The following is a 24,560-nucleotide window of genomic DNA, read 5'->3' as shown; positions in this document are numbered from 1 at the left end:
AAGATGGCAAGTCAAGAATAAATGTGAGATAAATGCCTCGAGGCTGTTGGCCTCATCCTTTGTGTGACCCAGGGCGTGTGTTATTTCAGAATTAATTAGGGTGCCTTACACATGCTTATGGTTTAAAATTAAACATAGGATTTTAATGATATATGTTTCGATATGAGGAAACTCCACCTTTTTCTTGTCCCTTTGGAGACTAACCTAGTAATGCTTTATATTTAAGGATATTGTATTTGTACAGTATATATGGATATATCGCATATCTACAAATATCCACCAAACTCTCTGGGCCAGATCCTCAGATGGGGTAAGTTGGCCTAGAATACTGACCTCAATAGAGCTAAACCAATTTACACCAGATGAGAATTTGGCCTTTGTGTATATATGTATGCATACAACAAAATTCATTCTTGGGGCCATGCATTATGTGACCCAACAGAGTTTGGCATTGTTGCCATGAAAACTGAGCATCAGTTCACGAAAGAAGCCAAATACTCATTGCTCATGCTTAGATGCTTTGTGCTCTCAATAAATGGCTGACAGAATTACAGTAAAACTTCACTCAGAGCCAAATTAAATCTCTGTTCTCAAGTGGGCATAACTCCCATTGAGATAATTACAGTGGCATAGTTCAAGGGTGAATTAGACCCATAGGAGAAATTCTGGCTCAAGTGATTTCAGCAGGATTTCACCCATAATGTTTTAAAATGACACGATAAAATGTGGATCATAAAGGGGTAGCTGGGAAGGTTGGCAATAGTACCAAAACCCAGTGACCCCTGACCCAGGAGAGCATGCTAAGTGGAGGAAAAGAGAAGCTCTTCCCCCTTCTACTGCCACTCCCACTGCAACTACTCCCTCTCCTCTAGCAACAGCATATTTGCACTTTGCTTGCTGAACATCCATGCACATCCAAGAGTGTCTACCCATAGGCTTTACAACATCTACTGTACTTGCTCAGTGCACAGTTTTCAAAAGATCCAACTTTTATTAACTCAAACCCATCTTTATGCACCAAAGCAATAATCCTCAGGGACAACTAGGATTCTGACCCAGCAAATCATGTAAGCATGTGCTTGTTTAAACATGAGTAATTCCAGTGAAATCCATAGAACCACTCAACTCTTTAGTTAGGCCTGTGCCTAAGTGTTTGAGTTTATACCCACACCAGCTTTTAAGCACTAGTTACACTGGTGTCTTGACTGAAAATATGTAGTTATTACAGGTTTTTTAAATGGGGAAATTGTGTCTTTTGTTATCCTCATATAACTCAAATACACTCACACTTTCAACCTTGGGCAAAGACTGAGTCTGGAAAGTTTCAGTCCATAGAGCTTATTTTTCAGGAAATTGTGGAAAGAAAGGATTATAATAGAAACCATTCTGCATCCTTTTCTGTAGCCATATGTAATGTACATACTGTCCCGTCTATTTGCTGTTGAGCTGCTGCAAGAGCAGTGCAAGGACTAGCATAACCTTGTCATGAGAAATTGGTCCTGGAAATGAAGCTCCAAATGTCAAAATACTCTGCTCTCACCAGCAGACAGCACAAGGTAGATTTTGCTATGCATTTGTTGAGATGAGGCTCTGCTGCTCTGCACTGCCAAACTAAGTTAATTGCTTGATTCTATATTCCATTTGACTGAGAACACAACACAGGGTCTATAAAATCATTAATTGAATTACTATTGTGGAATAAGTAGTGCATCCATCTGAATTCACCAGATCATCTTCCCTCCCGCTCCCGCCCAATTTAGAGACCAATCCCAGTGCTGATATGCGTATATTCTTGGAAGGAAACTCAATAAATAGATCTCTATTCTAGCTAACCAAATTTATTCTTCCAGCTGTTCTGCTGCTGTTAGTTTGAAGTCAGCATTACAATTTCCTATCTGCAACATAAAATATGCTCTGCCCTGTATGTTGTATTGACACTTCTTTTATAACATCACCCCATTAAGTGGCACTGAAATCAATGGAAAAACCTCCCATTAATTTGTAATGGGTTTTGGATCAGGGCCTAATATTGCTATATTATATACTTGGATAATGTATTCCCCTTCCTCCCCTTTGCTTTTGCTTTTCTTGGGCAATTTAGGGCAATGTGTGTGTGTCCTATAAGTTATGCTTTTTGGTGGTGGGTTCTTGCTGCACAAATCATTTTTACAACTTCACTTGTAAGTGTACGTCCAGTGTTTTGTGGGCCGGATTAGCTGAACTGGCAAAAGCTGATCACTGCTTTCATGGGGGGAGTGCTGGCTCTGGAAGTGTGGTCCATTCCACCTAAACTTTGCATGAAAACATTCCTTAGTCTGATTGCATTTTCTTATGTATTTTATGGTGCAGATTCTCCATTGCCCTGCATCTTGCATAGTCATTTAGCCCAATGCAAAATGGGCATGAACATTTTCAGGTGAGAATGGCAGCATTTCACATCCACTTTGCACTGGAGTAAACCCTACACAAGGTGCAGGGCAATGGAGAATGAGGACAATCCTGTCAGGCTGGTAAATCAAAAGTGTTCATCATTTAATCTCTGGGGCTGTCATCACTATTTCAGTGGAGAAAAAAAGTGATCAAACCTTTTATGTAATTTTTCCACAGTTCAAGAGAAAATCTTTGGGTATTTTAATTGTGTCAGATAAATGTTGACATTCTTATCGGATTTATTTTCTTTAAGTTCATATCATACCAACAAAGTCTGCTTTGACAAACACTAGGAAACAGGTAGCTGTGGTTTGCAAAAATAAATACTATCTAGACCAGTCGTTCTCAACCAGGGGTATGTATACCCTCGGGGGTATGCAGAGGTCTTCCAGGGGGTACATCAACTCATCTAGATATTTGCCTAGTTTTACAACAGGCTACATAAAAAGCACTAGCGAAGTCAGTCCAAACTAAAATTCCATACAGATGATGACTTGTTTATACTGCTCTATATTTTATACACTGAAATGTACATACAATGCTTATATTCCAGTTGATACATTTTTATAATTATATGGCAAAAATGAGAAAGTAAGCAATTGTTCAGTAATAGTGGGCTTTGCCACTTTATTTTTATGTCTGATTTTGTAAGCAAGTAGTTTTTAAGTGAGGTGAAACGTGAGGGTACGCAAGACAAATCAGAAAGGGGTACACTAGTCGGGAAAGGTTGAGAGCCACTGATCTGGACAAATATGGAATTGTCCAGTTTTTATGGAATAATAATTGTGGGTGAAAACCATTTATGGAGTCTGCATCGGGGACTGGTAAGAGAAATACATAGTGTGTCGTTACCAATGGAATGCTGCAGCCCTGATCCTGACACCTGCTCTGTGCAGATGGACCTTTGTGCCTCTACAGAGCCCCATTCACTTCACTTGGGTTCATGGGCCTTTGCATAGGCACAGGGATTTGCCTTGTAGGACTGGGGCTTTACACTCACCATTATATTTACTGTGGCATTTGAAGTATTTCCCATTTTAAATCACAGACACTGTGGTAACCGTAAATACTACAGCATAGATGATGTACATTGTCAGTGTCCAGCCCACTGGAAGAGATGCTATCAAATTTACGACTCTGCCTTCATTTTCACAAGATAAATTGACTTTGCAGTCTCTGATAAAAGATATGCGTAGTTCATGTAAAAGCAAAGCATCAGAACCTCAACAAATCAACACGGTTCCATCCACTCCAGTGGGCGGCTTGACTTCAATGGAGCTCCAGTTCAGGCTGTGGATCAGTGTATTGCATTTTTAGCTATTATTGCAAAGAAGAGGAGAAAGAATCACGAAGAACAATAAAAACTTCCGGCTTTGTTCTCAAAACAAAAATACAAAAAACCAAAAAACCAACCCCCCAAATAACATGTTTATAATGTCCTGATGCAAAAGGGATTTAATGCCATTTCCACATCCATTAAGCAAAGAATTTTGCATGTTCCATCACAAAGAGTGAGCATTTTCAACAGCTTTTACTTAAATTAAAATGACAGGTTACCACCGCACAACGTTGTTAATCTTTTTACTAAAAGCTTAATGTTACTACTTAGTAGTTTACTAATAAATCAAAGAAAAAATGTAATGTCGTTTTAGCTTAGACATAGATGAATGACTTTTCAGTATTTACAAAGTTGTAAAACAGGTACTGTCATGGCATTCTGCAAAAGAAATAAGAATCTGAATGGTAGTTGTACTCCTTTCTACCCTAAGGCCACGATGTATTACACTGTTCACATATTTAAAAAACAATTCAATAATCTGCCAGATACACACTGCTAGCACCAGGCTTCCAATTGTCTTTCATGTAAGATGTATTATGGATGTTCTATCATTTTGAGTCTGTTTTCTATGGTGTTTTTTTCTATCTTGGCCCTCACTCCCCACCCCACTCCCCCAATCTCTTTTGTCCTTTGTTTTAAGGTGTTAAATGTAGATTTGTTGTTTAGTCTTCTTGCACGTCCTTTTGCCGTTGTGTGGATGCATTGTGTCTATCTTGTTGGGTTACTGATTTCTTTGTCCAAAAATTACATTTAAAACAGGGGTCTTTATGTATTCTGGTATGTATTAAAAACCCAATTTTCCTAAAGAAATTGATTTTCAAGTGCCTAAATAGGAGGTGCTGTTCCAAAGTTGTTACAATATTATCACCACACATGACATGGCTGAGTAGGATGGAGATAAACAGAGCTGCGAATAGGAAGGAAATGAATTCTTGTGTCTGAACCTGGCTGGTAGTCAGCAAGGAGCAGGTGATTTTGCTACATTACTAGGTCATCAATTTGCCCATTCCAATTTTCAAGCCAGCAGCGTCGATGATTCAAACTCCTTTCTTTATCTAAGTACAGTAGGTGCCATTAAAGGTCAGCATTCATCAATAATTGCCATACAGTGGCATCAGAAATACTGCAGACCTTGGTCTGTCTACTTGAGACTGAGCAAGCTGCTCAGATACCACAGCGAAAGGAGACAATGTGGAGAGATTGCTAGTTGATTTCAGATGTGATGGGCTATGTTAAGTGACCATTTGTCTGCTAGAACAAGACCACAACATTATCTCAGATGGTCCTGATTCTGAAGTCAGTTGAAGTTAGGGTGACCAGACTGTCCCGATATTTACTTGCTTGTCCCGCGTCCCGACCAATGTTCGGTTGGGACACGAATTGTCCCGATATTTTGCCCTCCGGCGCACAGGCGAGGGGGCTCACGCCTCTCCGCCCCAACTCCCCTGGCCCCACCTGACTCCACCCCTCCCTCCCCCATTGGACCCCTCCCCAAATCCCCATCCTGGCCCTGCCCCCAGCTCCACCCCCTCACTGCTCTATTGGATCCCTCCCCAAATCCCCACCCTGGCCCCGCCTCTTCCCCAAGCACGCCGCATTCCTCCTCCTCACCCCTCCCTCCCAGGCTTGCGCTAATCAGCTGTATGGTGGCGCAAGCGCTGGAGGGAGAGGGGAGAAACAGGACACAGCAGCCAGCTCAGGGGAGGTGGAGGCAGAGCGAAGGTGAGCTGGGGGGGGGCTCTTGGCTTTTTTTTTTGCCCCCTCCCTCCCCGCGTCCCGATATTTCACATCTCTCATCTGGTCACCCTAGTTGAAATATTTAAAATGCTAAGCTCTTTGGAGCAGGTACCATAAAGCTTAATTCTCCAGCCACACCAGAATAATTCCACTGAAGTCGGCGGAGTTTCACTAGTGTAAGTGGGAGGACAATCGGGCCCAGTCTTTATGGAGTCCTAGCACACCTTTGAGCCCTCTAAAATAATAGTATTCATACTAGATTTGGCCCACGGTGTCTGTCTTAACTCCTAGCCCTTTTAAGGCTGCTGTTTCTAGACTTCACATCTACTGATAGCAAAGTGCTTCTTTCTTCTGGCTCTTTTGTATGTGTGACATGATTAGTCTTGTATAAATACAATGCATCTCTGGAGAGAAGAGATGACCTCTTAATAGAAAAGAAGGAGTAGAAAATATCCACTCCGGCTGCTGATACTCAGCTACCACGTGTAATTATTCTTTGGCTCTCTACAGCGCTTTCACAGAAAGCGATTATTAAATGCGTTTGAACAGTAACACTGATGAAACACATGGGGCTGATTCTGTTCTCACTTACCCTGGTGAGTTCAGTGGGGTTACAGTGGTGGAAAATGAGTCTCAGTGAGAGCGGAATCAGCCTTTATGTACGCAGCATATTTTAAAATAAAATCACAGATATTCAAACCAAGCGGAATTGTGCCTCTCATTAGTTAATTCAAAGAGCTGATCTGTTCAGTCACATAACTTTTCTGATGCTAATTCATGAGTCTCTAGACTTAAACATGTCAATTAACCTATTAAATGACTTAATTCACAGAAAATTTGCTTTAGAAAGAAGACCACACGCCATCCAATGTGTGCTATCACAGTGGACTTCAGCCTGGGAGGAGCTAAGCACCTGCATTGATTTCAGTGAGTTGCAAGTGCTCAGAAACAAGATCTTACTTTGCAGAAGCTCCACCCATTGCAGCACCTGCTGAGAATTTTAGACAAGGGATATTTGCAAAATAAACTGAATGGAGAGACACACATAGGCAAGATCAAAACACATTTTCTTCCTCTTCTCTCTCTCTCTCTTGCTGGCATACTGAGAAGAGGGGCCATGCTGAGAGGAGGGGCATACCTAATGCCCATCAGGATAGGACACCTCTCATTGGGAGCATACACAAGATCTAATGATCAGGTTTACATTCCTTTTTTCTTCACAGTTTTAGTCTCCTGTCCGAGCACAGTAGTAGCTGCCTAGGTAAAGGTATGCACTAGACCCTAGACTTTGGGGTGCAGTCTGACTGCTTTGCATTGCCTCACCCTACCAGTGGATTGTAAAGCCAGTGTAGCTGGCCACATAAAGATACCCCCCCAAACATAAATGGTAAGTAGTGGCTCATATGCCAGCAGCAGGAAGCGGGGGCATAAATGATGTCACTACGAAGAAAATGTAGGTATGACCTTCCTTACATCCTTCTGACCCTGAATCCACATTTCCCTCTGGGGATGCTGACAGCCAGCATAAATTAAAGTGGTGCTGAGAACCAGCACACAGACAGACTGGGACTGGGAGAGGGCAAAGGCCACTACTGCACCCCCATTCTGAGGGGCACTGAGCCATAGCCAAGGATCTGGGTCAAAACAGCTACATAAGTTTGAAGTACGGGGTTGTTTTCAAAAATTTCCAGAGAAGTCCTTGAAAGTTTTCATCAAGGGTGAGTCAGGAAACTTAATTTGTAAAGACAAACCCCCAGGACAGATTTTTTAAATGACTTCAACTCATTGGAATACGGGTCTTGTCTCAGTCAACCCAGATTTCATACAGGACTCAATCTTATAAGGTGCTGAGTGCCTCTTGCAAGACATTGGGTGCCCTCAACTCGCATTGGTCTCAGTTCAAATGATTAACACTGTAAATCACAAAAGACCTACTCAATCTCCCATTGAATTCAATAGAAGACTTCTGTTGACTTCAGGGGGAATTGGCTCATGTGGTAGGCAGACAGAGTATTCTAATAGGATGAGATGAGCCTCAAAAAACACTAGTCACATACATTTTGAAAATAGGTGATTTTTAAATTTTCAAACACATCAAATATCCACTTTCAGATGGCATTACGAGACTCTCTCTGTTCATTGTCTACTATTCTCTTCTGGCACATTTTGTATGATCTGCCACCCCCCTTTTTTTTCTTGGGCTATGCTAGTCTATATAGCCTTGCCTTGCTTACCTCCCATTGTCAGATGTACGGAGATGTCACCGATGTGCTTAGCACATTTCTGTAATCAAGATCTGTAAGTTGCAGTGACTTCTACTGCCAAAGAGGTAGGAATAGGCAGCATCTATCTTAAAAAATTGTCAGTGACAGAGCAGAAGGTTCTCCTTTTCAAAGAATAGTTCCTCCTGGGGGTGGTGGTGGGGGAGAAAAAGCAGTGTGTAAAACAGAATGAGAAATAACTCATTCAAAACTCACCTCCCTTGTCCTAGTCACTTAAGAGCTACTTGAGCGCATTCTTCACTCCAATTGCCTTGACTTCTTCAGAGCCAGCTGTCTCCTTGACCCTCTACCATCTGGCCGCTACCTCCTCCACTAACCAGCACTCGTCAATGCGCTCTTCCTGGCTAAGTCCAAGGGCATCTTCTCCAACCGTATTCTTCCCCCCAATTTGTTTGCCACAGTCAACAAATCCTCTTCCACTCTGTCCCCTCTCTGACTTTTTGAGACTATGTTGTATTGACTGGCTCCCGAATCTACCTGTCTGCCCATCAGGTCTCCAGTTGAGCTCCACATCTACAGCAGTCTCACAGGTAGCTTTTCCTTGCTGATCTACTACCCAGTAAGCCACCTGCTACTGTACAGTGCCAACTCTTACCTGTAGTACTAGGTGCCTTTGTTACTTATTACTACATCCTTGGTCATTTTTGCTTCCTGCCCTCTCTAGAAGATTACTTTACCTTCCTTCTATTACATTACTTTACTTCAGCCTGTGTAAATGATCTGTAATAATATTGTTCTAAGGGGCAACATTTTCAAGAGCACCTCAGTCTCAGAGAAGCCTAAATCAAATTTAGCTTCCTAAGTGACTTGGATGCTTGTAAATATTTTACATAAAAATTTTGGTATTAAAGTGTTTTACATGTACATTTAACATAGATTTATGTTCCATATACCAACTGGTATAGCCTTTAACACATATTTGCAAGTTTAGCAAAGTGAAATCAGATGAGCTGTTGAGGCACACAATTTTCATTTAAAGTATTATACAGAGTTCCAATGCACTATGTTTTTTTCAGTGTGCAATAGGTGGCAGTAGAGAAAAAAGGCTGAGGCTACATGATTTCGAATTTGGAATATGCAGTTGATTTCTTTCAATCCCTTTGCAGAATTTGTTGCTTCCTGCTCACTAGAGAACTTTCCTAGAAAAAGCAACCTGGTGAAGATAAGGCTAGATGAAATAAGAGACTCACGTATGAATAATGAACAGGTTAGAGGCTTTACATAGATTTGCGGTCTTAACCAGCAGAATGAATTGACAAGTTTGAGGACTACTGGGTTGTTGTAGACCAAATCAGTTTCAGCTGGTGAAGTATTGCTCTCTCTCTCTCTGTGCTTTGTATTTACAAACAGCCATTTCCAATGACTGGAGTCATATCAGAGTTCTACTAAATTGACAGAAAGAGCCATACCATTTTGCATGAGCCATTCATTTGACTTGTTCTGAAACGAAATGTGAGCTTGGGATTCGTGTATTATATAGGGCCAGCCTATCATGCAAGTATTCCTCACTTTTCTTGGTTTAGTTGCATGAGAGGGATGTGTACAGAATATGAACACCTAAATCCTTAATATAAAGACTTTGAAATACATATATATATCCACAGCACTAATAATAAAATAAGATTAGGGAAGAAAGCCATGTAATCACTTTTCTATGGCTCCATTAAATGAAAACTTTCTGAACATATTAACACAAGAAACAAAACAGACAGCAAACATGTGCTGCACATACTATCTTAGTGGGGGGTAGGGGTGCGAAAAGAATGCAGGTTTGGACTCTAGGCAGGGTTAGCCTTTAGCATGGAATACAACTTGGAACACCATCTGTAAATGGATAGTGCTGAACACATTCTCCCAGTCCTGGTTCTAATGGAAAAAGCAGCATAGGAATTATTCCAGAATCAAATCATTTTTGTTACAGTCAAAGCTTCTTTCGTACTGTTTTAGAACTACATCCATGCTTCATTTCAAAACTTATAATTAAAAAAAAGCCTGCTGTGTATATTCCACATATTAAGAGTCTTTATGCATCAGTGAAATCCCCTTATGTATTTAAGATCTGGCCTTGTAAAAGGAGATCTATATAGATATGGTTTATAGTAATTCTTATGTTTATAGTAAGCAATGTATTATATGCAAACAGCAGCAGTGCTGTCACAAGGTGGCATATGATTTTTGCATGCTGTAACCTGACAGACTATGGCAACTGGAATATGGTATGCAACTGAGAGTGGTAAAGCAGAGTTATGCATGTTGTATTGATTGTGTGATGATATTTCACATAACACAGATCACTACAAGTATTTTCTCTTCCAAAATAAACGAAAGGTGCACTATAACTTGACATTAGCCATGGCTTTCTGAAAATAAAAATAGATTGGCTGTATTTTGACGACGTTGCTGTATAATATCTTGGGTGTATAAATGCTGTTGAGCAATATGTCTTTGCCACAAAATCATTAAACATAGTCGAGATATACTGAGACTCAAATGTTCAGAATTTCACAAGCATGAATTGTGTGCACAAAATACATGTGCATAATTTGCATGCACAACTATATTTTCTACCAACTGAAAATTACCCACAGCTGACAACAGGGGCAGCCAAACGGGTGCTAAACATGTTAGTTGGAAATGTAGCCAAGGACAAACTGTATATTTGAACAATCGTTTCTGAAATGGTGCTGAACTTTTTGTCTTCAGCTACACTTGCAGTTAAAACCATGTTCAGCACTGATTCAACTGCAACTGTTACCAATATCCTGGTGGTCATGGGTAATTTTGCTAGTGTAGATGAGGCTTTCCTGTGACTGCATGTGAAATAATAATTCCATGCACAAATGACCAGATAATCATTGGAAAGGGTCACTTGTATGTCATCGTTGGACTGGTCTTTTCCATGTATAGTTCCTGCATGTACAAATTATGTACGTGCTTATTTATATGTGCACAATTCTTAAAGTTCGGGCTCTAGCAAAATTTGGAGAAGCAGAATGTTCTTCTCCAGATTTGCTTATACAGATGTAATCATACTAAATATTATCCATAGTTTCTCCATAGCTGAAAAAGAAGAGAAGTCAGATCTTCTGTTCCACAAATGTAGTGTCATTCTAGATGCTTAATTACGATGTCATTTTTAGCTGATAGTTTAGAAATCACGTAAGAAAACCTTCACCTGTTAACAATATTTTTCCACTTAGAAATGTTCCTAAAGTTTATTGCCACATCAAATCCCATTTTAGAAAATAAGGAAATGTTAAAATTAAGAACTAATGTTCACATGAAAGAATTTTTTCCCTATTTCCTTCAGCAAACCAATAAATGTTTAACAGTTGAAACTGCTTTGAAAGAGCAATAAATTATTTCATGTATACATGACAAATATTAAAACCAGAAGGTTTTATAATATGGAGTCACTGGTAGTGAGATTCTGGTTTGCCTTTGTTAATTATCAACTTGTTTATTAGCTTAGTCTCACTGAAGAGTAGATGATATCCCAGAGTTAAGGATTTCCTGCTCACAGGAAGTAGTAATACAGTTTTATTGGGTGCTTGTTGAAAATGCATTTTTCTAGTTGTTTGCACTTAAGCAGTAAAGTTCTTATTTCACTGAACTCTTAAAAATTCAAAAGGTCTCTACACACAAGTTCTTCTTGACTATGATTCCACTTATTTACACTGCAATACCATATATTCATTTCTACACACGTTGAGTACACATACATAGATGCTCAGCCGCAGCACTGTGCACGGGCGAAAAGATAACAACAAATATAACATTTAAAACAAGACTATCCCCCATGGATAAAAACAGTCTCTGGTTAGAAATAGTGGCCTGTAATGCCTGCTGAACCTCTGAAACCTGACAAACTTCACTATCTTGCTCTGGCTTTCAGTCAAAAGGGACACCTAAATTATGTATCCCGGTCAAAGCCATGGTCCTCAGGCAGCACAGATAGTGTCTAATGAGAAACAAGTTGGGGACTGTGTCTACACTACAAACTTTGGGCAAGTGGGTGGGTCCCAGGCTGGGGGGCATTGCATTGACAAGGGCTGAAGGCGTGGGACACAGGCCAGGGGTGTTGCACTGATAAGGGGTGAGGGGCACAGGTTGGGGGCTTGGAGAGAGGGCATAAAGAGCACTTGAGGGCCTGGGAGAGGGGGGATGCCCCACTTCTGGCACCAACTGCTGCTACACAACCCTTCACCCGCACTACCTCAGCTCTGCACCCAACAATGCCCTGCTCCCGGCCCCGCCCCACCCACTGGCCACAAACCTCCCTGAAGTTAATTTGCCAACATCAGCCAGCGTGGCTGAAAGCCCATTCCAGCCTGTCTGCACCACCACTGTTACCCATGCTGGTTAGATTAAAATGAGCGTGGCTAGGCTTACCCCTGCTACAGCCACACCTTCATTTCAGGTGAAGACATGCCCTAAAGAGCTGAAGGTATTACCCCAGCTGAGCATCTGTGTCTTAGATTGCCACTGAAGTACCACTGAAAATTTAAATGTCACCAGGTAAGCTTTGAAGCTAGCATCTCATTAAGGTGGCCAGGACACTCAACAGCAGAATTGATAGACCTTTTGCTGCTGCTGTAATTTGGCTGAGGTAATTCTCTAGAAGACTAGTTAACATTATACGTTTACACCGTGGCAGTTACCTTCATCACAGAAAAAGCGAGGGAGATGGTTTGCAGACAGGCGAGAGGGTGACAAAGGAGCCAGCTGCCCTGCTGCTGAAGGATAATTCAGAATTGCTGCCTGCAGGAGGAAGACCAGGCTAAAACATTAGGAAGTCCAGCCCAGAAAGTCACAAGGACAATGACCTGACATGACAGATGTGCTCCCGGAATAGATAAATCCTGATGATTTAATGTTTTAATAATAAATGTCCTTCCCAAATTGAGATTCTAAATTGCGCATTCCCTAGTGTGGGTCCCTGTATGTTCAAACTGCTCTGGACCAAATGGTCATGATTATTACTGTTACTTCTCTGCTGACCAGTAACAGGTGTTCAGGGTCTTGCAGGTTGTCTTCCCAGTGGTGGAGAAATGAGTGATGTGGGGTGACTGGATATACAGTAGAGCCTCACAGTTATGAATACCAGAGTTAGGAACTGACCAGTCAACCACACACCTCATTTGGAACTGGAAGTAGCCAATCAGGCAGCAGCAGAGACCAAAAAAAAAAAAAAAAGCAGCAAATGCAGTACAGTACTGTGTTAAACAAACTACTAAAAAGGTAAAGGGAAAGCAGCATTTTTCTTCGGCATAGTAAAGCTTCAAAACTGTATTAAGTCAATATTCTGCTGTAAACTTTTGAAAGAACAACCATACCGTTTTATTCAGAGTTACAAACATTTCCGTGTTACCAACAACCTCCATTCCCAAGGTGTTCGTAACTCTGAGCTTCGACTGTACAGTGTCATCAATTATCAAGACTGTATCAGAAATCTCATGATTTTGGCTGTGTCTCTTAAATCTCCAGTTCCTGGAATCAAGAGATTACATGAGAATCTCAGCTTTCTTAAAAAAAACAAAGGTTTCTAGCTCATGGTTGCAGAGAAAACCATGAAAATGTGAAGCAAAGGCTCAGAAACCAGAAGGCAATGAAAAAGAACCTTATTTTTATTATTTTTTAAAACTCCTGATTTTAAACCAATCTACTAATTTTGGGGAGCCTGACTCGTAACTTTTGAATGCTGGGGTTGGTAATACTGGGTATAGTCTAAGTGAAACTTGTTTTATTTAGACACATGTACACTAGTCCTTGAACACAGGTAGTTCAACAGTCTGCAGGCAAATCCTCTCTCTGGCAAAGATCTAAGCCTAAACAACAGTGCCCAGCTCCCAGGGAGCAACTCTGCCTCAGGAACTGGCTCTAATAAGAGACTCTGGCAGAGTGCAAGCTCCCTGCTACTTACACACCTTCCTCCACACAGAGCCTTGCATAACCAAAACAACAATACACAAGTGTTTCTTCCCAAGACAGAACATTTGCTCACACTCTAAGCAAGAGAACTTGGATACCTATGTGTAACACAGCACCACCTAGTGATTTCTGCCGCTATGATTAGGACTACATCAGCATTTCCATAATAAAACCCTATTTTCAGGAATATTTTGTGTGACCATAAAGCTTCATTGTGAGATTCAATATGGCTTTAAAACAAGGTCACAGCCAATTTCTTCACACCCATTTCCCCCAAATTAATTTGGCCTCTTTTAAGGCAATACAAACATAAAGACAAGAGAGCCCTACTCCTTGTGGGAAGAGTTTCCATTTATTTAACTGAATAATGAGTTTGCTCACAAAGCCATAATTTGATAAGCAATAGTCCTTCATGTGAGGTAAGAGATCTTGCCAGACTAAACTCAATTTCATCGCTGTGCATGCTTCCTACACTACACAGGGACTGCCTCCTATCCCAATGGGAATCTGGACCTCAGAACTGGCAGCATGATGTCAATTTCAGCAGTCTGTGGCTGGCCAGGGTTGGAGTTCCAGCCTCATTCAGTGGATGCGAGTTCTTTCCTGGAGGACTTAAACAAGTTTTAGCCAGGATGAAGCAGAGGGGTCAGGACTGAATGAGGAATTTTGAACAAGAACATAATTTTATGACATTTCCCATGAAAAAATTGCATTTGTTAACAAATAACTTTAGTACTGTTTTGGAAACAATACGGTTACTATGTTATAGTGACAATCCATGTTACTCAATCATTTGGTACGTAATGGATGGTGAGTAAACAGTACAGAGGCATGCCTAAAGGAAAGAGCTAAGAAAAGATTATATTTATGCATGTAAGAGTGGCTGAGGGAAATGTTAACTCAGTGGGGAGTTAAAGTCTGAGTTTAAGCCCAGCAGAGATCACTAGATCATCTGGTCTGACCTCCTGTATATCACTGGCCACCCAGCACCCATATACTAAACCTAACAAACAAATTTAGACCAAAGCATTTCAGCCCACGTGAGTTAAACTGATGGGATTATAATGCAATAGTTTTGCAGTTGGTGCATATCAGCACTGCTGGCCATTTACTTCATCCCAAAATAAAATAAACTGGGTTAAAAAAAAAGCCTCAGTGAGGCACAGAAGAATCTGAAATTTTATGCATGAAACACATGATAGCTTGAGTCTCATCTGGCTTTTATCTTCATTAACAAGGAGACACCTTATAATAATTCGCTCCTGGATATGCCACTTAAAAGCTGCGACTTCAAGAGTAAAGATAAATGTACTGAGACCTAAAACCTACATTCTATTTATTGTATGGGCCACACTGAATCTGGAGTTTAGTTATCAAACTAGATGACATGTGCTATAATTAAGGGACTAATACAACAGAATCAGAGAAATGTAGGCCTGGAAGGATGCTCCAGCTGTCACCTAGCCTAACTCCCCACCCTCACTCCTGCACTCAGGCAGGACTGAGTATACCTAGAATGGCTCTTCAAAGAGGGATCTTCAGACTCAGCAAGATTTTGACAAACCACCCAGTTACATTTAAATGCACCTCATCATTCTTCTTACTATGGCTGCTAAAGGATGAGTGGTTGGCGTGTTCTTATCCCTACTGATCTCTGTCTGCTAACAAGGCCCCTTAGGGTCACATTCAGACAGCACAAGTTAAAGACACCTAACGGCTGCTCTAGTTTATGCTGAGTTTGGCCCATTGCAGACTGGCCTCAACATCAGGGTAGTACAAAGGTGGCTTCTTAGCTGCATTGAGCTCTCTTTAGCTGCAGCTAAGACTCTGAGCTACTGTATTGATAATGGGCTGCAATATTTCTACTAGCAAATGTTTGGTTTAATACATGTGTATATTTGCCAACTCTAGTAAAGTAATAACATTGGAGCTCATTAATAATACAGTTACCATTCCACATGCAGGCTGACTAACCAATGGGATACAACCATCTTTCCTCTCATCTATTATGTTTCTGTCCACAGAGACTTCTGAGTTAAGAGCTTGTTTATTTCTGGAAAGAGACATAATCCAGATATGCAGAAAATAAACCTCCATATTAGGACCTCTTCAGTCTACTGTTTTGTTTTTTCTTCCTCAGTCATTTAACAGCATGTAATTTTGAAGGTCGGCTTTCTGCTCTTTATGCCTAAGTAATAGCCAGAAATTTACCAGTGGCCAAAGCCAGTGAGTGAGACATGACAAATACCAGCCTATAGGAAAGGAAAATAATTTAACATTTTCACAAAACCAAGACAATGTGATAGAAGTATTTTTCTTTTTTTAAAAGGTCATTCAAAAGTTCACAGCAAAAAAAAACAAGTGTTAAATACAACTGAGTTTCCACGGGAGGGTTTCAAGTATTCTTTCATTATGCCAGTCGGGAATTTAGCATAAATTTGAGTTTCCCTACAAAACAGTCCGGAATTTTGTTTCAGTTAGAGCTTTTCATACTTCCGGTGTCTTTTCTACAGCACTTAATACCAGGAGGTCCTGGCTCAAGACTGGGGCTCCCGGCACTACCACCAGTCAAATAAATAAGTGGTAATAAACAGACAAACTGAAGAACTCCTAGGAAGCTCACACAATGCTTTGGACCTTGTAACCAGTTTTACTGAGAAAGGGGACGTTGGCCAGAAGACCTGATTTGAAGAGAGCCATAGGATTATTCAGCTCCCAGCATGCCCCAGAAGTAGGCAGAAGGGATTTCTGCTGGAGGTGGGATCTGACCAAGTGAACTAATTGACAACAGTGTTTATTTAGAGCCAGATGGTGACCTGCCCAGAGGCCGCTGCCCAGGGAGGAACGAGGCACAAAGCAAGCTGCCTGTGGGGGAGGTCACAGTGCAGGGTGATGAGCTGGTGGGTGGGCAGGAAAGAAGCAGAGCCTGGACTCCCCTCCCCAGGATGCACCTGCAGCAAAGCTGGGCCAGTGCTGAGGAAGAAATGATCTGTGGCTGGTACAGAGCCGTAGCAGATTACTTCTCCACTGGAGCAATGCAGAAAGCAGGACATGGCTCAGGCCTTTCACAGTCAGCAATTCCCAGGTCCATGCCTGGGGTCCATGCTCAGCTTCATGCCGTGCCTTACTCAGAGCAGGTTACTACATCACAATGTAGCCCTCCCCATCCAGCGTCTTCCATGTACTAGTCTCTTTGGCCCCCTCTGCGGGACCATTCCTCTTCTGCTGTGGGACTTTCAGAGGCTTCTAGGCTTCCTCACTCATGCTTCCTCCTCTTTGACAGCTCGGGAGGCAACTTCAGCTTCCTGGTGGCTACCTGTCTTCTTCACAGCTGAGAAGAGAAGGCAGCAACGGGCTACACGCTCACTTGCCCTTTATGAAAGCTGCTAGACAGGAAACTCCGCCCACACCTCCTGCTTACCACTTCTTTCTGGGCCACCTGCTAAGTCCTGCCCCTGGACAACATCTCTAATAACTCTCCTGCCAGACCCCTCCTGGCAATTTCATGCAATTGTCAGACTGGTGACAGCAGCTCAGGACTGATTCGTAAGGCTGGTGCGCCAGAACTTGGAGCATTTTTATAAGTATCAAAATTATGTCCATTCCTAGCAATCAGAAGTCACAAATTCTTCATTCACTGACGACTCAGTAACCTGGATATGCCAGAAACTCCAACTGCCTGTCTTACATGAAAGCACGTGAACAATTCTTTACCAGCTATGCTACTGTACAAAGTCACCCCTAACTTCTCTCCTTTTGCTCATCACTGAAAGGAATCAGTTAAATCTGCAGTTGTCACCAAGGGCTGACCCTAGCCGTTAAGAGACCGTATAACAATAAAGCTCATATACATTTGATGCCAGTAAACAATTTTTATGTGTTTGTTGATGAATCTATAAAGTCCTGGATAATCAGCAGGGTTCACTTTAAACTTTCACCTTCAAAAGCTTTATTCCTTTCAGATTTTAAATTGCCTTTATTTGGTTTACAAGCATTATATTAGACTTTCAGATTTTCCCACTGCTCAAGGCTTTTGGACTTTTCTTAAAGTAGGAAATATTCAAATCTGGAAAAATTTACCACCACACTGACAGTGGAAGCATAAACTGTTTCATAGAGGAATCACAGGCCTGGGAGCTGGAATTAGGGTATTCAAGTCCCACCTCTTCTGCGTGGCCCTGAGCACATTCTAATCCTGTGTTGCTTTGGGCAAGTCACTTTCTCTGTTTCTCCATTTATAAAGTGGGGCTAGCACAAACCTCAGTCTTGCCTTTGACCGGCGGGAGCCTTGTACATGCTAATGATTCCAGGGAACAGAGATATTAGTATTTGATTATATCTCACAACATCCTACTGAAGCTTTATAAGACAAATAAGGAGCCTAGGACTGACCAACAGCCCTCTGTGTGAGTAACAATTATGGCTGCATGCTGTTTGAATATGTAAAATAGAAGATAAATGCTAAGGAGGAGCAGCAGCATGACTTTTTGACATTTTCAGTTACTACTACCTGAGAGCTGATTTCATTTTACAGTATGTGATTTCTATGTCTCCAATTATTACAGTATTAGTTTTACAGGGCCCTGGAAGAGAGCAGAGTTCTGGAGATGTAGCGCACCTGGACTGCAGCAGGTGATGTGAGTATCCCGGAGGCCAGGGAGAAAGAGGTTGCAGTAATGATCAGATTTTGAGCACCGGGATAAAAGTTTGGACAGAAAAGGCTGGATCTTGGAAATGATATGGAGACACACAGCCTGGCAAGAGAAAGGGTGAAACCAAACATGACACCCATGTTATGGTTCTTAGCAAACAGGAGGATGGTAGCATTGTCAGTCAGAAGTGACTGAGAAAGTGGAAGTGGAAAGGGAAGTGCAGTTCAGGCCATCTTAAGTTTAACTTGACTGTGAAACAGCCAGCTCTGTAGACAGAAAGGAGCCTCGTTTTCTGTCACCCTGCACCTAGCTTAGTCATTAACACCAGTGCCTTATAAGAGTAATATGCTACTAAAGCAGAGTAGCGGAGCTTATATTTACATTGAACTGTGATAAATGCCTACAAAGGTGCAAGACAAAAGAAAATGAGGTCCAAGTTCTGGAGTTTATTTTACTATTAAAAAACCAAATTAGTTCACTTCTTTTAGCCAATACTGCTGCTAGGAAGAGCCTAACAGCAATGCTGTATTTAGCTAGGAGAGGGAGAACCAGGCTAGTATGAAAGTCCTCTCCCAACATTGTCAGCATCCACAGTGCGCACAGCATTGTACTGCAGCCAGTGCTGCCTTCCTGGGAGAGAATATTTTTGTGACTCTAGTCATTGAGTGTGTGTTGTGGGGCAGAGAGAGCTGCAGTGCAGAGCAGACATTACATTGCCAAGTTCACTGCTAGTTATTCTACCAGGGCCGAGTCTCTCATTCACACCTTTTAACTTTTGAGCATGTCATTTCAATTTTCTGATGCAGAAAAATCCTCTTTGGGTGGGTCAGATGGGGTGTCCAATTTCTCATTTTGGTTCCTCCAATGTGCTTGGCATTCCAGATTCCCGACTGGATCTTTACAACAACCGAACAACAGGGTGCCCTCACTGGCTTAATCCTACTTTAGATGCTGGGCTTCCTGGAGCCTGGACAGGACTTTGAAAGATAACTAAGTGCATTGTGAATTCTTACACAGGACAGACATGACCAAAAGAGCTGGTAGCAAACCTGACTAGCATACCTGGATTTAAGGAGTTCTCTAGTAACCTGGGACATCATAATTTCAGTTTTCATGTTAAACTCACACTGTACATTCTCTCATGGAAACTTCCTTTTCTACAAAACATCTGAGGTCTGCGGAAGAAGCCATCTCATCATCTGCTGCATGAGATTATTTTATGATTATATGGTTGTTGCACTTCAAGGAGCAACATTTTAACTGCAGCAAGGTATAAGAGAGTACCATGCTCAGATAGCCATTTTATGTATAGGAACTTAATTGTGCGGGAAAGCGAAAATACTGCCGTGGACTAATATTTAAATCACCTCTATTATACTTTGGTTTGCTCATCTGCTGTCCTATGATTGAATCTGAAGGGTATCGGCCAGATTCAGTCATCTCTTATTATTAGATATTTATACGACTAGAGCACTCGGAGGCCCCAGTCCGGCTCAGGGTGCTGGACAAACACAGACGGAGACAGAATCCCTGCCCAGAACAGTTTAGGGAACTTTAACATGAGACTCCTGATTGGGGACAAGACCAGGGCACTGACTCTGCAGCTAAGCTTATTTTAATATAACTGCCAGTGTCAGCAGCATAGTGTCAAGCGTCAGCATCAGATATGCTGTTGTTTCCTTATGGAGCTGGTCAACTTTCTAGTTGAAATGTTGTGGGTGGGGAGGAATGGCTAGAAGTTCATTAATTCCCTTCCCACCCCCCCCCACACTTTCTTCTGTGATTGGCTCTGCTTGTCACCATTTCTGTGATGGACTGATTCAAGTCATCTGCAATAAAATGGGACAAATTAAATGAAATGGCCGATAAAAATACAATCTATGGAAGAGAGGAACTTTCTCCTCTTCATCTCATTAGATGGCCCATTTTAAAGGGCCCTCAAGGAAATAACTGGAGAAAAAAAGGCTTACACTTACTTTCAAAATCCACAGTGAAGTTAAACTCTACTAACTGCTTCCTGGTCTAAATTCCATTTTACCTGCACGCACGCACGCATTAAATGCTAAGCTGTCAAAAATCCTGGCACTCAGTTGCCAGCTGTACTCATTTGTGCAGTACAAATAGTATCTTTTGCGGAGATCTGTGACCATCTCACATGAAGATGATGTTATGCTTCATTAGCTCATGTCCTGGAATTGCTTCAGAGGTGCAGTGGAGCCCAAACATTCCTGGGCAATTCAGCACTGATGAGTATCAGGGGCCATACCCAGTTCTGCCAATTCAGGAGCAATCCTGGTTATTGGAGAAGTGGAGGAACTTCCACTATCTTGGGAACAAGATGGCATTATTGCTTTGCAATGGGAGCAGAGCAAACTGCTCCACTTCCATAAACAAGCTTCATCTGCTCCAGCATGTTGTTTCTTTTAGCAAAAATGTAGGATAAATATTCCTGCACCTCTTTCTGGAAGCTTTTTGTGGGGTCTGGTGAGTGGATCCTGTCAAGTGCCCCAAATTGGGCCTCTCTCTGCTGGCCCTACCTGCAGCCAGCTAGTGCTCTTATGTTGAATAAGATATGGTCCTGTGCTACTAAGAGGCTCAGCAGCCTCACGTGCTGTAGGTGCTCATGTTCCTCAAAACATGGGCAGGAATTTACAGGTGAGGGGTAAACACCTTGTTGTGGACACACTTGAGGTGTGACCCCAATGCAGTAGTTCCTATGTATGTCCCAGGCCCATGCCTCCACCAAAGACACCTACAACCTCCTCTCCTGTTCCTTATCCACCTCCTACCATGATGCCTAAAGAACGGTCATGTGTGTAGGTCTGCAGAGTGGATTTGATTATATGACCACATGCTATTTTTAATACTGGTCCTCTGTTCAATTCAATGCACAGATTGGTTAGGGAATAAGGCAAGGTTGGGTTGACACCTACTGACATTCACCCCTCAGTCCCTTTTTGGTCTCTCCCACATGGAACATAGTTACATTCTGTGTTTGGCTACAAACTGATTTCAGGATTTAGATCAGAGGCTAATCACTAGCACACAGGGTCAGATTTTCAGCTGGCATAAACTGGAATGCATGGAAGAAGCTCCTGATAAGAACCCACAAAGCCACTGCATTGTCTTCCTTCAAATCCTTCCTTAACACACTCATGCCAAAAATCTCAATGGTTAGGCAGCTGGTGAGCTATAACCACTGCTGATCCTGCTGATCATAATAGTCTCATTCTTACCTTCTGTTCCTCTCATTCGTTTTTTGTATCCAGCTGCTGTCTCCCATTTTATACTTAAGACTGTAAGCTCTTCTGGACAGGGACTGTCTCTTTGTATATCAATAGAGTGCCTAGCAGAAGGGAGCTAGTACCTTTATGCAAAAAAATAACATATGAAAAGAATAATCCATCCCAGTCAATGAAGCTACAATAATCTACACCATTTGAAGACCTAGCCCACAGTATGTGATAAGCAGGGTAAACAAATCATAAAATGATGTTCAGAACTTAAGAGCAAATACTTCACATGACTTAGTTGAGAAGCTGCTATCATACCTATTTTCTCAAAAAAAAAAAAAAAAAAAGTAGGTGAGGTCCAATGAAAGATATTTCCTCACCTACCTTCTCTCTCATTTCCTGGGACCAATATGGCTACAACAATGCTGCATAATACTTTTTAACAGTAACCCTTTCTCTACTGTAATTGTATATTTAGCAGCACACAACAGAAAAAACATGTCATGATTCTGTCAATCTCAATAATTAACACTTTCCATAATTATGTCTGTGTTATTTGGAAATGGTATTTCAAAGTCTGTAAGCAAAAAGAATAGCACTGAATTGTGCTGATTTATAACATCAATAATATGTGCATCATATACTTATCTTAAAGATTTAGGGCTCTATTTTTCCCTACATATGAAGTGCAAGACACCATGCAACTAGGGATTTACTACACTAAGATACCTTCTATTCTGTTTTCAGGGTCTGAATATTAGAAGGATCCTATACACCCAGTTCCCTTGCCCAGTGAGCAAATGGAAATAAGAAATTGCATTTACTCTGGCTATGGAAACGTTATTCTTTCCAGGAGGAATAATAAAAATAGATTATTTCATTCATTCCTTGAAGATGCTATCTTGCCATCAGTTTAGAACCAAACCAAGAACAAAGTTTTACTTGGCACCCCGTCCCTCACTGTTCTCTGATTTGTTCTGGAATTTTTTCCCCTCACTCTACAACTATTATCTTGGATAACAAAGTTTCATACAGGATACTGGTATGGTTGCACACTGTTGAAGTTTTATTCTTTATCCACATTAGTACAATCTTTGCCATTATTCTGGAGTTTATTAAATTCTAATTATAGAAAGTTTTTTTTTACTCCTGTCAGAAAATGTTTTGCTAGGTTTCATATGCCTGATTGAAGGAAGATGGTCTGTTTAGATATTAAAAGGAAATATACTCCCCATTCGCATGATGCATTTTAGCCCTGTAAGAATTCCAGGAGTGAATTTAGTAACTCTGGAGTGTGGCTGACTGACAGCATCACAGCCGAAGTGCTCTCTACAGGTAGTGGCATGACTTTCCCTTCACATGGCTGACCATGCTGCAGAGACCACCTGTGTAAATAAGAGGGTAAGTTCTGTTATCTCCAGTTCAGTCTGTGCATTTTGTCCTTGACCTCTCTGCTAAGACTGTCAACACACTTATGATGGTTAATTATTAGGATGGGTTTTATGATGTGGATACTTACTCACTAGAAACAATGAATTTATTTCCATACATATTACTGAACTGCCATCAGATGATAATTTCCTTCAGCCACTCCAGAGTGCGGCTGAGTCGAACAAGTGACAGAACTGAAAGGCTTTGTATTGTAACTGATTACCAGCTCCCCGAGCCATCCGGTCTCTCTCCACATATCTACATTTGTGTGTCCGCATGCAGTTTCTTTGAAAATACATACACGTGCATGCGTGTGCACGTGCGCACACACACACACACACAAAGCAGGAGCACAGGGAGTACCAGATGCTTTGCATGTAATATTCTACCTAATGTTGCACCTGGGTTGTCTGAGGCACGTGTAGGGCTAATAACTGTTCCAAGTCACACAGTGAGTCAGCAGCTCAGCACTGGAATCCTGGCCTGGCTCTACCAGGTTTTCAGTCCTTTGGTTCAAAGCAACTGAACTTAGCGCATGCCCCACTCCCGGAGAGGAATAAGGGTAAATGAGGCCTAGACACACCATAATTTAAGGCTCCCCATAAGCACCATTGTCCTCCTGTGACATTCCAGGGTACAATCCAGACTAATGAGTAGTTGTGTCACCCCTGCTCTCTAACCTGGGGTACCCTTTACAATGCCTCGCTGCTGCCCCTCCAGCTTGAACTGCTTACAAACAGCCTCCAGCACGTAAGTCACTCCCAGCTGTGTCTGTGCCTGTGCTGCAGCCAGCCTGCCACACTGGGGCTCTTACCAACCTTGGTTATACTGCAGGGTGACTCCAACACACCCCCAGTCCCAGATTTCTCCTCAGAAATGTATGTCTGTGTTATTACAGTACATGTGCCCTGGAAGACACTTTAATACCATATGTGATACCCTTCACAACATGCAATCTCCTATCATAAATCAGTCTAACTTCTTGTTACAGTTAGTATTCCCTGTATTTATTTTTGCTTCTATATCCCCCCCAACCCCCATCTCCCTCAAACAGAACCCTCTCCCTTCCTTGCTACAACTAAGTGTTCCACTCAGGGACAAATTAACCTTATCACCAAGCAATTAGAATTCCCCAACTCCCAGACCACACACTAAGCAAAGCAAGGGTGATGTGTTGAGAAGTCCTGGAAGGTGAGGAGGTAAGTGATTTAGCTATAAGAATGTATATATTTCACTGGCTCACTGTATAAAATCTATATATCTGCTTAATAGGAGCTTGCCTTTTATCTGGTACAACTCGTGAAGTGACCCTACAGCAGGTTTTAAGATGAACTATACAGCATCCAGAATATAGGGGAAGATGAACAAACATTTAATCTGCTCAGAGCTATGCCATCCATGTCATTCCCCCCCGCTGTATTCCTCTAGCAGTTAGGTAACAAAACCCGAAGCACTGATCATTATGTAGGGATTTAACCTCAGCTGGCCATTATATAACCATCACGTGGTCACAATTCACATCTAA

Source organism: Mauremys reevesii, linkage group 11 (assembly GCF_016161935.1).
Source record: "Mauremys reevesii isolate NIE-2019 linkage group 11, ASM1616193v1, whole genome shotgun sequence".
In the NCBI taxonomy this organism is placed as follows: domain Eukaryota; kingdom Metazoa; phylum Chordata; order Testudines; family Geoemydidae; genus Mauremys; species Mauremys reevesii.
This window is presented reverse-complemented; position numbering follows the sequence as displayed.